The 14,691-nt window shown below is 39.3% G+C and overlaps 1 pseudogene; it reads left to right on the top strand.

The window, feature by feature from the left end:
- Positions 1-4,840: 4,840 nt before the first annotated feature.
- On the top strand, positions 4,841-13,045 carry LOC148997135 (uncharacterized; annotated as a pseudogene).
- The last annotated feature ends 1,646 nt before the right edge of the window (positions 13,046-14,691 follow it).

The following is a 14,691-nucleotide window of genomic DNA, read 5'->3' as shown; positions in this document are numbered from 1 at the left end:
CTGTCAAAATATAAACAAGCCAAATGAGATAAAAAACAACATAACATAAAACGTAACATAAACACACAAATAAAATGATTGCTTTTACAGCCAAAACTATTACTACCAGCATTATTATTTTTATTATTATTGACAGTAATAATTACAAAAAATAATGATAACATTATTACTACTGTACTATCATCATCATAAACGTAACAGAAACATACAAATAAAACGATTGCTGCTACAGTCACAACTAATACTACCAGCATTATTATTATTATTATTATTGACAGTAGTTATTATTACAAAAAATAATGATGACATTATTACTATCATCATCATAAATGTAACATAAACATACAAATAAAATGATTGCTGCTACAGCCACAAGGTTGAGGAGATTCCCCTCTCTATGTAAAGCACTTTGAGTGCAGAGAAAAGCGCTATATAAATGTAATGAATTATTATTAATTATTACTAACAGCATTATTATTATTATTGACAGTAATAATTACAAAAAATAATGATGACATTATTACTATCATCATCATCATTTACATTATCATTAAACAAGATAAAGGATACTCCTAAAAGTTTGTATGCATGTGTGTAATAGTTAGTCCCTACATTGCCATATAATTACACTGTCAGCTTGCTTATCCCTTTACCTGCACTTTTTTCATTCTTTCCATCAAGCTACATCAAACCATTTCAATCATCAGTTGCTGCCTGCCTTCTAAAACCTACTATTTAGCGATTCTAAATCCATTACGGATAATACTGCGGCTGAACGACAGTCTGTAAAGCACATTTGGCGTCGTTGGATTTCACACACGTGTAAAAGAAAAACTAACTTTTATGCACAAGATACGTTTGATACTTTTTCTCTGTTGAAATGTTCACTCCTCGCAAGTCTAACTTACATTTTACAATGCATGAACTGTAACTAGAGATATGCTAGTTATAAATACAGTAATCATAACTTTTATTTAGGCAGAAAAAGTTCGTTGTATTTTCCAAGCTCATTAATGTTAATGTTAGCGGTCTTCCACTGATGATAGTGGCGCTAGCTTTGTGGTTAGCTTGCTACCCAGATAGCAAACTGATATTGAATCAATGTGGAAATATGACATCGAAACAACGTTGATCTGACATAGTTTTGCTCATCGAATTAACGTTGAACCAACGTCAGACGCGTCATTCTTTCAAAACTAACGGAAAATCAACTTGAAATCAACGCGTTGTTTCAACGTTATGAAAGCAAACCAATTTTCGATTTTCATTTAGCTTTGAAGAATGCCGCGTCTGATGAGCAAAATCAACGTTGTTTCAATGTCATGAGAGACGTCGTTTCCACGTTGATTCAATGTCAGTTTGCTGTCTGGGTAGTCTATGATAAGCCATAATTTAACAATGATAACGTCATACTGCAAATTGTAAAACACACATTTTCAATATAACAGGCCAAGGAGAGATGATATGTCTCATTGCTATAACTGTCACGCGCTATTAAAGAAATACTTCAGTCACATTGTCAAAAGTTAAAAGGACAGTCAACAACACTGTCTGTGACATGATTATAACTAGCTAATTCCGCTTCACTCTCGGCTTATTTAACAGTGATAGTCACAAATTTTGTCATGCTTAATTGAGTTAAGAGAACTGATGGGGATGTTCTTTTAATTGTTATTCAAGCAATGTATGTCTCGTGATGAACTTACCATTCACTTCATGCGATGATCTCACTCGCGGACTCTGACTGACTCTGGCTGGATCAGCAGTTTGCAGGATGCGTGGCGCGTTATACACGTGTGTTGCCAGCGGGGATGGTATAGAGTGCCCTCTGGTGGACAAACAATATAACTCCAACACTCATTACATGGTTGAAGGGTGTTTCGTCTGTTTTTTTTAAATATTCATTTATCGGCCGTTATAAACGCCGATACCGATAGTTTGGAAAAAGCCTAATATCGGCCGATAATATCGGTCTGCCGATATATCGGCCTGGCTCTACTAAAAACATCCGGTCAAACTTTGGACAACATTTGTGAGTATAGTGTTTTACTTGAAAATATACTAGAGACCAGAATGTATAATTTAAAGTAAGTCACTACAATCAGTCCATTAAACAGTGTCTTACTTCAAAATGAAGACTTAAATATCATCTTTTAATATAATTTCATTATTAAATATTATGTATCTGTATTATTATTATTTATTTAGTATTCATTATCTTATGAAGTTTAAAATGCATGAATAGACTATAGATTGCATGTTTGAGAATATATTTTAGACACAAGGAGAGTAGCTGGGATGATTTTGTATTCTGCTTAGAGGTATGCAATGTGCACTTAGCAGACAGTTCCAATGATGCATATTTCAAATGTGTACAGTTTGTATGCACTTTGCAAGAAAGTTAATATTCCAACTGATGCAAATGTACCATTTGTATACCACTAATGTATACACTGAGAAATAGTTTCTTAATGTGGAAAGTGGATTGTCGTGCATATACATTTCATTTTAAGCATGAGCAACTTGTTTTTCTACCTTACAAGGAAATCAAAAGTCACTCAGTTGTGTATTTAAACCCAGTTATACTGTACTACAGTAGAGAAACAGAGAAACGGAGAAATGCATAGACCTGGCATGAATATAACATCTCTGGGTTTCTCTCCTGACATATAAGAATAAAGATCTTTCTTGGCAAGATAACTGGTGTCCGGTCCCGTGAATCAAATAATAACGGGGAAAACAAAAGGCTTTAATTCCAAGTCTACAATACTAGAGACTAGGGGTGTAATGGTACACAAAAATCACGGTTCGGTACGTACCTCGGCTTTAAAGTCATGGTTCGGTACGTTTTCGATACAGCAGAAAGAAAGAAATGCCAGAGAAATTTCCTATTTGTTAAAAGAAAAACTATTTTTTAAATAAGTGTGAGTTGTCCTACATCTTGAAACTTTCAGGTTTATAAATGGGGGTCATTTTGAAGATCTGAACAAATAATGAACAAATAATGTTTTTGTCATCACATTAAAAATAACAAAAACTATATTTATTTGTATAATATTTGAGTTTTGAAGTGCTGGAAAAAAATGTGTTAAGTACTTAAAACCTAGAAAGCATTTCACTATTCCAGCCAAACTGATTACAGTTAGTGACAGTGGCGTATAGCAAGCTTTTCAAAAGTCCGGGGGATGGATGTGTCATTTAAATTTGGGCATTTTGTGTGGACCCCTGTCCCTCTAGGGGGGTTCGGGGGCATGTTCCCCTGTAAGAAAATTTTGTACATTTTAAGGTTAAATGCATCAATCTGATGCACATTGAGAGCTCAAAATTAACTGGCTTCGACCCATGACCTGTGTACATTGAACAACAAAAAAGCATTGACTTGTAGCCTACCTAAAGAGGGCTCAAACTTTTTTTTAGAAATGATATAGAGTCTCAGTCTACGTTACATTGTATTTTATTATTTTATATATTTAAACATAATGCCTATAATGGTACTTAATTAAGTCTTGTGCTGTATAACCAAAAAATATGAAATATAATAATGAAAACACTCGACATGTCAACAAAACATAAACATAACATATTCCCAAACACATATCAAGCTTATTTAAAAACCTCAAAAGAATGAGCACTCATTCAAAGTACCTGGAAAAGGGAAATGTAAATCACCATAAGTTCCCGCCTCCTCAGCACGAGCTGACTGAAATATCCAACACATCAAGAGAGGCGGATCAGCCAATCATCGGCCGGTCACACTCAAAGCCAGTAGGCGTTTCTCAATGTCAAGGAAGGATCCTCGGAAGCCGGAATTTCGAGGATGCTACGTCATCGACGTCCGTCGAAGGACTGTTCCAATGTCGAGGATCCTCAGAATTTCAACCAAGGACTGAGTCCTTCGTTCGGAAAATATCCCATACACAGGAAAGGATGCATATGTGTAGCCTTCGCGCTCTTAAATCACCCACAATCCTATGCGCAGCTTTGCTATCTTGATCAAAAAATAAAAAAATGTCGACCGTTAGCGGAGTCGGAGTGATAACGGCAATATGCTTTCAAATGTAAGCAAGTATAATTTCAGTTTAGCCATTTATTTAATGTTTGTTAAACTATTTAACATATCGGCTCAAATTTGCTGAGGGGATTTAAAGCTGTTCCCTTTTACTGGTGATTAACTTTTTAATTTTTACTTCATTAGCCTTTTTTGTTGGTCACATATTTTACAATTGCATGTGTTTTAACAGCTAACGTTAGATCATGTTGCTATATGGAGGTAGTTCTGTTAACTCCGGTAATATAATCGTTTTTGAATGAATAAACTCCTTTTTAAATCAATATTTTGTGTCAAATTATTGATTTATTTGGTAGGTAGCCATGTTATAAGTGGGAAAATGTATAGCGAGGCGGTTGTTACAGCGAATACAACCGGCTGATCAAGACCCCTCTGCTTTAGAGTTTGCGGGGTTGTATTCACTAAACCGCCTGGTTATACATTATCCCTTTATTTATTTATTTCTATGAGGACTGACAAGACAAAATAAGGACTGTCAAGTGTATTTTACACAATGCAGTACACCAGCTCAATGATTTTTGCAGCGCCGAAGCGTACCTTTCACTGATGTAATGACGCAATGACGTGCACTTGCTAGCCTGTTCCATTTACGTGTTCTCCGAATGCTAAAGAGGACCCTTGCCTAGCCTCTGAAGGAAATGACTTGGAAGGACCCGTCCTGCCAAGGAAGTATCCTTGACATTGAGAAACACCTAGTGTCATGTTTGAGAGGAGGCAGCCGCAGCGAGCGCACACACAGAACGCCAGAGAAACGGAGGAGCGACTGTAGTAATGCGTTTGTGCAAAACTGTGGAAAAACTGCAGGAAAAAGTGCTGGTGTTGAACAATCTCACCGGGAAAAGTGTGGGTGTTAAAATGCCCACATCCCCCATTGGTGCGACGCCCCTTACTATATTAAATCCATGGTGAATGTTGCTGGTCTGTGGACCTAAAGTATTAGGCTACTAGTGCATTCACGGCACAATGTTTCTCCTGGTTTCCACGTCAGCGCTGTTTGATCTTATAGAGATCTACGGTTAATAATGGAGAAATGAGAATGCTTCTCACTAGATCTCGCTGTGTTATTACTTCAGTGGCAAATTCAAATGTTATCTTCACTGGATCTCTTAGTGTTGTGTAGTAACAGTGTCGCTTGATGGAGATCGGCTCGCGCTGCACAGATGTTGCTGCTCTGAACTGATAAACGATCCGTGAAGCACATAATGAGTAGCGCAGTTTCATTCGCTTTCATTACGCTTGCCATTTGATGTTGCGCAGTGCTGTGGTGGCCGCACGAGTGCGAATTTTGTCGGCAGGAAAATTGGTCCAAGGAATTGTTCGGTTTATAGGCGTACCGAACCGGAAGCCTCGAACCGAAATGGTTTAATACGAATACATGTACCGTCACACCCCTACTGTAGACTGCACACAATGAAGGGATTTTGTGAGCAGAAAGGGGGCTTATGTAAATGTGCAGCCAAATTAAGTCAAGTCAAGTCACATTTATTTATATAGCGCTTTTCACAATACAGATTGTATCAAAGCAGCTTCACAGTGATAACATGAAAGTAGTACAACACAGATCAATAATATTGTTAAAAATTAAATATTAAATAACCCCAACTAAGCAAGCCAAAAGCAAGGCGACAGTGGCAAGGAACCAAAACTCCATCAGATTGGATGGAGAAAAAACCTTGGGAGAACCCAGGCTCAGTCGGGGGCCAGTTCTCCTCTGGCTTACATTCATATTGTTTATATATAAATATTAAATCTAAATATTGGTTATGTATAAAAACTTTAAATTACTATTACAATGTTTAATATTCCAGATTAGTAATATTATATCACTTTTTTTTAAAAAGGCAGTTGACTGAGTAAAATCTCTTAGATGGTGTGTGTGGCCATGTTCCATATCACAAATCAGTGTGAACGCAAAATGGCCAGGATCTGTCCATAACTCAAGAATTTTACGAGATTCACATTTATGAACATTATTTGAACGTGGTAAGGAAAATTATAAATATTAAACGGTATTACATACACTTATGCTGAGAACTGCATTTTTCCATTATATAGGTGATTACAACAGGATCCTGCATGGAGACAGGTGTTTTATGACCCCTTTCCCTGACCCAAACCCCAGACCAGTTACAATGCAGCTCTAGGACAAGGGCACACAATGACATGAGCTTTGGCCAACTAAAGGGAAGATTTCAGGGTCTGAAAAGCCTGAGGGTTGCACCTGACAGGGCCTGTGACATTGCATGTGCCATATTACACAACACTGCCAACATCAGAAAAAGAAAGTTTAATTAAGCTTAAAATAAAAGACAAGACACATTTGCAAAACTCTATTTGCTTAGAGTTTTATTTCAATAGTTCTTTGTAAAGAAAAGAGTGAAAGTTATTCAGTCATCTTTTTAAAAGATATTATGCAAGGTCAGCAATAGTACTCTGTGTGAAATAGTGAATTTTACTCCAAAGTTTATTTTGAAGCAACTCTATTTCTAGTGCAATTTTTTCTTAGTCAAGTTCGATTTCTCCCCCTGATTTTTGTTTTTTCAAAATACTCTATTTTCTGTTGAAGACTCATGTAGGGAACGAATTTAACCCTGTGTCACTTGTGTCACACATGCCTCAAATAAAAAGGAAAAGTTGACTCTACACTGGCCACTCCTGTATCACTGCTGTGTGCAGACTCTTCTGTAGGCCTTTCTGTACATGTGGACTCCTGTCAGAAATAATAGGCATAGGCACAAGTATAAAACAATTAAAGCCAATTAAAGTACTTCCTCAGGAGGTACAGTCATCTGAGAAGTTTTCTTCACTCTCCAGTGCAATGTGATTGATAACTCATGGCAAAATATTTTTACATTAACATAAGTTTATCAGTTTTTACTTTCACAAGACAAAGCAATTTATTATTAGGCTACTCAAGATTTAACAGTTGAAATGACTAAAACAGCCAATTTGGATTATAGGTCTACTTCATTTAATGTAGCAACAAATTATTTCACAGTGTACAAAGATAATTTAAATCTCATTTCCCAGTGATGAAGGTGTTGCTGCCCTGACGTGGGTTTGGAAGAGCTGAACCCAGGGATGCCCTTCACAACAGGTCAATTCACATTCAACCCAAGGCAGCTCTTCTGCCAGGGTCAGGAGCATCATTATTTTTTTTCACAGACTTTTTCCTGGTTGCTTTTATAAACAGACAATCATTTATATAACAGTGCCTTTTTAAAAGAGACTAGTAGGCCTATAAGGCCTAGTAAAATTACCATTAAGTAGAATATTTTTGTACTTCACTTTCACCATGTCCATTATTATAGTGTGGTGACTCGACATTACAATGAACAAAGTAATTATGAAAATAAAAATAAAATAATAAATAATAAGTTACTAAAACATCTAACATGGCCACCACAAACGCATTTAATTTGTCTTCTACTTTTGCCAGCACTCTCTCCTGGCTTTTGTACACTTTGACTGAAATTCGGCATAACCTTGCATTAAAAGCTCTTGCTCTGCTTGGGAGAAAAACTGGGCATGTTCTTTGGCCATGCTGAACAGCCAATAGCAGCGTTGCTGATCACTGGTTCTGCTATCGATACATGTCCCCTTTTAACACTAGAAGTGCCAGAATTCCAAAACTACTAGAACGGCCACTTTGACCGTTAGATTCAAAACAGTGTTTATTTCATTGATGAATAATTTTCTGAAAATTATTTTCGTCAACCACATTTTTTCAAAGACGAAAACAAGACGATAACTAAATAAAAACTAGGTTTGAATGACAAAAACTATGACGAAAATGTTAGATAGTGACGATTTGCGAAGAGGTCAATAGTCTGATAATAATAATAGAACAGAACTAGTGAACAGCCCGTGCAGCAAAACAAACAGCGCAGGACAGGGCAGCAGAGCTCACCAGGATCATCCGACATGAACGGAACATCTGGATCCGCCGTGTCTGATGATAGCAGGCGTCTCTTTTTCCTTGATGTGGACTCTGACTCTGAATCACTCTCTGATGAGGAGGAAATGTTAACTTGCACCCAGGAAACGTCGCTGTCACTTTCCACCTCCGATTGTTCCCCTGCATCTGAATCATCACTCGTCAAGTTCTGAATCATCTCCAGGGCCATGGTTCGAGTCATGTTCCTCCTCATTCACTCATTCATTTTAGACATTTTAGCCTAGCAATATATATAGACTATCTATATAACCTATAGATAACATAAGTATTATAGATAACATGTAGTCCGGTTTTATTTGCTTATTTCTGATCAACAACTAATGTAGAAATTATTATATAGCAAACACCGCTACAGAGGTGACCGGACGGACCATTCTGTTGACAGTTGAGAGAGAACACGATCAACCGCGGGATATTTAACGAAAAATACCGCAAATTCAGTGCGGTCAATATGACCGTCTATGGCCGAAATAGGTAAATATGTTCATTTTTTTTGTTTTGCCTTATGTTTACGTAACTTAAAGGTTCTCAAAGCGATCCTGGGTGTTGACGTTAGAATATTTTCAAACAAATCGGAGCTAGACCCTCCCTCCTCCGCATCTCATCTCCTCCCCCTCCCTTCCGTGCTTCCTGAAATAATTGTGAACGTGCATAGTTCTAGTTAATTATATCCTTGTGTGGGTTTGGCGAACATAAGCGTCAATTTAGAAGAAAAAAAACAATTTAACGTTACCCACCTGTCAAGCAATAGAGGAACAACGTCGGACTGGAAGCCCTTCTGCCGCCGGAGTTCTCGCCATCGTTCAAAAGCTTTGCTATCGATGTAAATTCGGAACTTCGCACATTATTTATCCGACTCCTTCTTCTTTTTATGTTCCTCAGAACGACGTCTCTTTGGTCGTGTGTCGGTAATTTTTCAAACTTCCCTCTGATGCTTCGCTGCTCTCCTTCACACACACACACACACACACCCTTCATGTGCACGCGCACTAACCCCCCAGACCCACCCTCAAATACTTCTTGCCAGTGATTGGCTGGAACACTGTTTGTTAGGTTTCGTGGTCCGGGTAAGACATGATTGTTTTTGTTGCCGTTTGTGGAGCCTGTGGTGTCTACAGAGACCGCGTTTTTTTACAGTGTGTTTAGGGGACAGGCAGCTAGCCCATAGTGAGGAGACGTTTGATGTATGTGACAAAAAATGTTTTGGCCCCACATCGCTTAGACAACCTTTAATTTATATGAAAAGCATTTTAAATGAAAATATAGACAATTTTAGGAAAAGTCAGGTACCAGCAGGATTTTATTATTTTTTTCAACAAAGTTATTGTAGATATAAAATTCAACACGGTCAAAATGACCGTTGTGGCCGTTCTAGTGTTAAACCAACGCAAGAACGCGCAGTTATCTCAGATAACTCAATCCAGTGATACTAATCATAAACAGGTGTGTTCGAAGAACCCAATTAGCCGTATCATGATTAGCACGATGATATTATCTTAGATGTCTCATTTGATCTCGGATGTTTTAAGCAACGTACGAAGAACGAGCCCGTGGTGAAGATTTGAGAGCAGTTTACTGGTTTTCAACTTTGAATCTCCTGTTAAAAATGTATGTCTTTCTGTCAATTTTTATGCGACAGCAAGGTTTTGCACGTTTATTTAAAGCTTATAAAGTGTTTTTTAATGTGTGCCTAATCAATTTCCTGTAACCTCATTCAGGGAGTTAAAATTACAGGGACAATTTTTAAAAAATTTAAATTATTCTGTCCCCATTAAAGTTGTGAATTATTAATGACACAAATGTGGTTTTGAAACTAAAATATATAAAACGGAGTACACTTTAGCAACAATATCTGAGACTTTCTTTTTTGTTTTTTAAAAAACATAATTTCCCTTAGGGCTTAAATTAATATCATCTCTCAAGCCAACAAACCATTTTTTTCTAAGTAGCCCTGGCAGTAAATATGATGGCCCATTGTAAAACCATTAGAACAAACCAGTTTCTTTTCACTAGCTCAGGCAGTAAGGCCCTGTTTACACGAGAACGCTCGCGGGTGAAAACGTAAAAATATTTTATCGGATGTGCCTTTAGTTTACACGGCAATGGCGTTTTTGAGGCTTAAAAAACGCAAAAAAGTGAAACCACCCTCCAGAGCGGAAATCTTAAAAACGCTCCACTGCTGGGTTCCCGTGTAAAGGGTAAAAACGCAAAAGTCTGCTTGACTGAGAAGTTTGTATGCAGGCGCGTGGACTTGGTGTTGTAGTATGCACTCCTAGCCGCCTGAAGTGCATACTACATTGAATTTCACACACTTTTGCGTCACCATTTGCACGCGGATTTCCCACACAAAACGCTCATCTAAACGCAGAATAAAAAGTGATGACGCAACGCCACTTTTGCGTTTTCTCTTCAGAATCGTTTCCGTGTAAACATAGCCTAAAAGTGATGGCTCATTTTAACCTGCATTGATAAAGTCAACGATCTCATGATGGTCCATCATCAGGTCTGTGCAGAGGCCTGTATTGAGGGCAGAAGCCATTGAAATGGTAATAGGACAATGCCCTGTTCTGCTGCATATTTAAGAGTTTTTTTTCTCTCTTTTTTTCATGTCAAAGAATCATGTCTCATTCTTTCAGATCATTCTTTAAATAATTGATTCTATATCATGTCATTTTGTTTTTAAGGTCTGCTGACTGCACCGTTGTGCACTGCTTGCAGTGCCACAAACCCCAGGACAACTTTGCGGTTCACCTGGCCAGAGACTGCATGAAGAAACGCACGCCTGAGGAGAGAGCGGCCGAGGTTCAGAAAGCAGAGGGTGGATTCGGACGAACAGGACCTGGGACTACAACGAGATCTGTGTGCTCCTGCCTGATCGGCGCTCTCGGGTCAGGAGTTTCTACGGCGTGGTTTTTTTATCACGAACCAGCCCCGCGAGTCTGACAGTGATGAAGATGATGCTTCTGCTCCTTCGTCTGATGTTCCTCAAACGTAAGGGCAATCGTTAAATGCTTTTAAATGTAAATTCTTTTCTCACTTTATTTTTTTGATAACTTTAATAGTCTTGTCTGTTATGTTTAATCCAAACAGCCGGTTCGTTCAGACGGCTCCCTGGCATTAAACACTGCCAGAAGATTGTGAGAGTGGCGAAGCCGGAAGTGCTCAGGATCCAGAGGGACCTGCAGGCGGGCAGAGAGCTCTCCAACACGGACCAGATGCTCTACCGCTATTACTACGCTCTTGGTGTTTGTCCACATGCAGCGTCCAAGAGCTGTTGAAGCCTTGACGGTAAGTTCATCTACTGTAACGAGTTTACACTTCGGATGTGCTTTAATATTGGCACACTTATGCATTTGTAAATAACGCCTTTGGATGCAGAGTGGGTGAACAAGACTAAGCTGGGTGACAGGTTTGTGATCGGTGTACAGAAGGGGAAAACCTCGAGTATGCAGATCGCTCTGGCCCAAGAGGAGGAAGCTGTACGTTTTACTGTAGAAACTGTTGATTGCTCTCCACCATTGTTTTAAATGTAATAACTCATTGGTCTTTTTTCCATAGTGCTTGGAGCTGTACTTCAGACGCATCAGGCCTGAGAACATTCAGCCGGAGAAACTCTGCAATAGTTTTGTCTCGTCGTCCGGCGTGGAGGTTCACAGTGTCTCTCAGGACATGAATCGGCTCCGTAAATTGTAAGTGCCTAACACAGGTCCATGTGTGTGAATGGATACACTTTTTTGCATCTTGCCTCATCACAGTCACATCACAATTAACATTTTCTTTTTGTTTCTGCAGGTACAAACTGGCTCCTTTCTCTGCCCAGTGTGTGCGGAGGGCTGTTGAGGAGGCTGCAGAAAAGCTCCCAGCGCAACAACAGGAGGCGCTGCACTATTACCTGGCCATCAGCGCTGGTGCGGTCCGGCCGCAGGATGTCGTCGATGCAGCTCTGCTGCTGGAATCATTACACATCTCTTCATCCAACCATGGCATTACTCATCACAAACAATTAGCACAACAAAAATAGCAAGTTGTCATTCATAATTTTTGGTATATTATAAACCTTGTATTTCTCTCTTATACAAGCACTTCTGCGGACGAGACTTCCTTGGCCACAAGCTGTGGAGCTGGACCATCTGGGAAGAGCTTTGCTGAATTCGTGGCAATATTTCCTGTTTCGGTGGAGGGTCAGCCGCCATCCAAGAAGCAGCACGTCGAATCAAGCTTTCCAGATGACCGCGTTTTTTATGCCTTCGGCTGCAAAGGTGGCACAGCTTTTTGCGCAGGAGGGATGGAAGGTCAACTGTCCCAAGCCGGAGGACATCGAACGGCTGTGGACACCACCTTTGAAGGCAGCGGTAAAGGATTACAAGTTCATCCTTCGCTGTGTGTCTAGGCAGAACTGGTCGGGCATGGCCATTAAAGACTTTGGTGGCAAGATTGGTTGTGATAAGAAAACCTTTCATTTGTCTTGTAAGGGCAGAAAAAAAAAACAATAATGCAAAATGTACATTTTAGCAGCTATTAACTGCAGCAAGAACTACATTTACATTTCTGAACTGTTTGTCTACATGTAATGTTTATACATTAACTCAAAAATGTAATGTGTTCTCATTATTTTAGGAGTTGTGGCAACTCTGACTTTTTCCAAGAACGACATTGTCTGCGACTACCATGGCAGGGTCATCCCAGCTGCACGAGGGAGGGCGATGATGCAGGCCCAGCATGACGAGGCCGGGTACATGTTCTTCTTCAAAGCCGGACAGAGAGATCTCTGCATCGACGCCCAGACCTTTCTGTGCGAGTGCTACCCTGGTACAGACACCGTTGGCAGGAGGATAAACCACTCCACAAAAGCACCCAACCTAAAGCCCTTTCACTGCAGGTTGCGTGTGAATGGGGAGGACAAGGACGTCAGGGCACTGAAGGACATCAGTGTGGGCGTCGAACTAAGGTTTGACTACGGGGTGAAAAGGAAGTCCTTCCCTGGAGATGGCCTGGACCTGGACTGGCTGGATGATTGAGTAGGCCAGGTCGAAAGGTCTTCATCAGACTGGAGTGGCTGGACTTTTGATTATTGTTTTATGGACTATCAATGTTACTACTGGCCCTTGATTTAAACATCAGCAAATTTCCAAACAACAACATTTAAACATTTTTATTTATTCATTCATTGTGGAGGGAATGATCTTGGCCGTGTGAAGAGCGTGCTGCGTGTAAAAGAAATGAAGAGGGACCTGCGTGAAATTAACGTGAAGTTTCCTCAGATGAAAATTGTGTTTTCATCTATAAATCAAAGACGCCACTGGAGGCATGCCACCCCTGTAAAGGTTGAGAAAATTAGAAGCTTTGTAAACAACATCATGGCAAAGTTTGTGCCCGGCATCAACGGCTGTATTGTACTGCATGGACTAATTCTGTTCAATAAGCCTGAGATTAGGGATGAGGTTCATTTACGCCCTGAGAGGAATGATGTGTTTTTAAAAGAGATTACAGTGTCTCAGACAAGACAACCTGTGAATTATTATTATTATTTTTTTCTCCAATGTGAATACACTGTTTTATTCCTTTTAACTATTAAAGGTGCTCTAAGCGATGTCAGGTGACTTCTTGTTGACGTTTAAATTATTTTCACACAAAACGGAGGCTCGATAAATCCACCCTTCCTCATCTGCGCACTGACCTTATACTGTCTATGGCACTGACCCCCCTGAATTTGGGAGCACTTTACAGCTTTTCAACTTTGATTCTCCTGTTAAAATGAATGCATGTCATTCAGTGTTTATGATACAGACATGTTTTGCACACATATTTAAAGCCTGGGCCCTGCATTTCAATGTGTTTCTATTCAATTTTCTGTTTCTAGTTCAGGGAGTTAACACTACAGACTAAAGTTCAGGACGGCATCGTTGAGCTCACCCGAGGCCTTTGTCCTCACTGTTGTTCTAAAATGAAACAAATAAAATTAAATAATTACATCGTCACAATTCAGAATTTCAAAGTGGTTACTCTAGTAAATTAAGTTTCTTAAATGTATTTTCTTTTTGTTACTCAATTTAATTGACAGTTAAAATATCTTAAGGTTAGATATAGATATAGGGTTATACAGAAGAGTGAATTAATTCTTAAAGACTTGTAAGATCTTGTTCACATGTAGGGTCCCTGTTCATGTTGGACAGACATTTTAATTGCATTTTTTGTCTGTTAAGAGGCACAAAAACGCTCTTTATGTCCATGCCCCCATAGCTGCCATGTTAGCTGGGTGGGAGCTCTGGGCATTCGCGGTCGCAGCTCCGCGTAGCAAGCACAAATCCGGTTCATTTTTGTTTCTATAGTCAGTACTCACAAAGGTCTAACGATCAAGATTAACTTAAAAATTGCCCAGAGTTCTCCTTTAACACTACAGACTAAAGTTCAGGACAGCGCCATTGAGCTCACCCGAGGCCTGTGTCCTCACTGTGTCTGCTGTTGTAAAATGTCTGTATTTAACTCAAATCTCAAGCGTTTTTTCTGCTTTTTGCATCAAATTAAACAGTGAGTACTGCACTTATTAGTGCTAACACTGATTATGCTGTATCTTGGTCAGAGAGGGGAAGAGACTGTGTTGCGCATGTCACTTGCAGCCTGTAATGTCACCTGTTGCGTCGCAAAATGTCTTTAATTCAGTCAA

This window comes from Pimephales promelas, chromosome 2 (genome assembly GCF_988280905.1).
Source record: "Pimephales promelas chromosome 2, fPimPro1.hap1.1, whole genome shotgun sequence".
Classification (NCBI taxonomy): domain Eukaryota; kingdom Metazoa; phylum Chordata; class Actinopteri; order Cypriniformes; family Leuciscidae; genus Pimephales; species Pimephales promelas.
The sequence above is the reverse complement of the archived record's forward strand: the minus strand, read 5'-3'. Positions and strand labels throughout refer to the sequence as shown.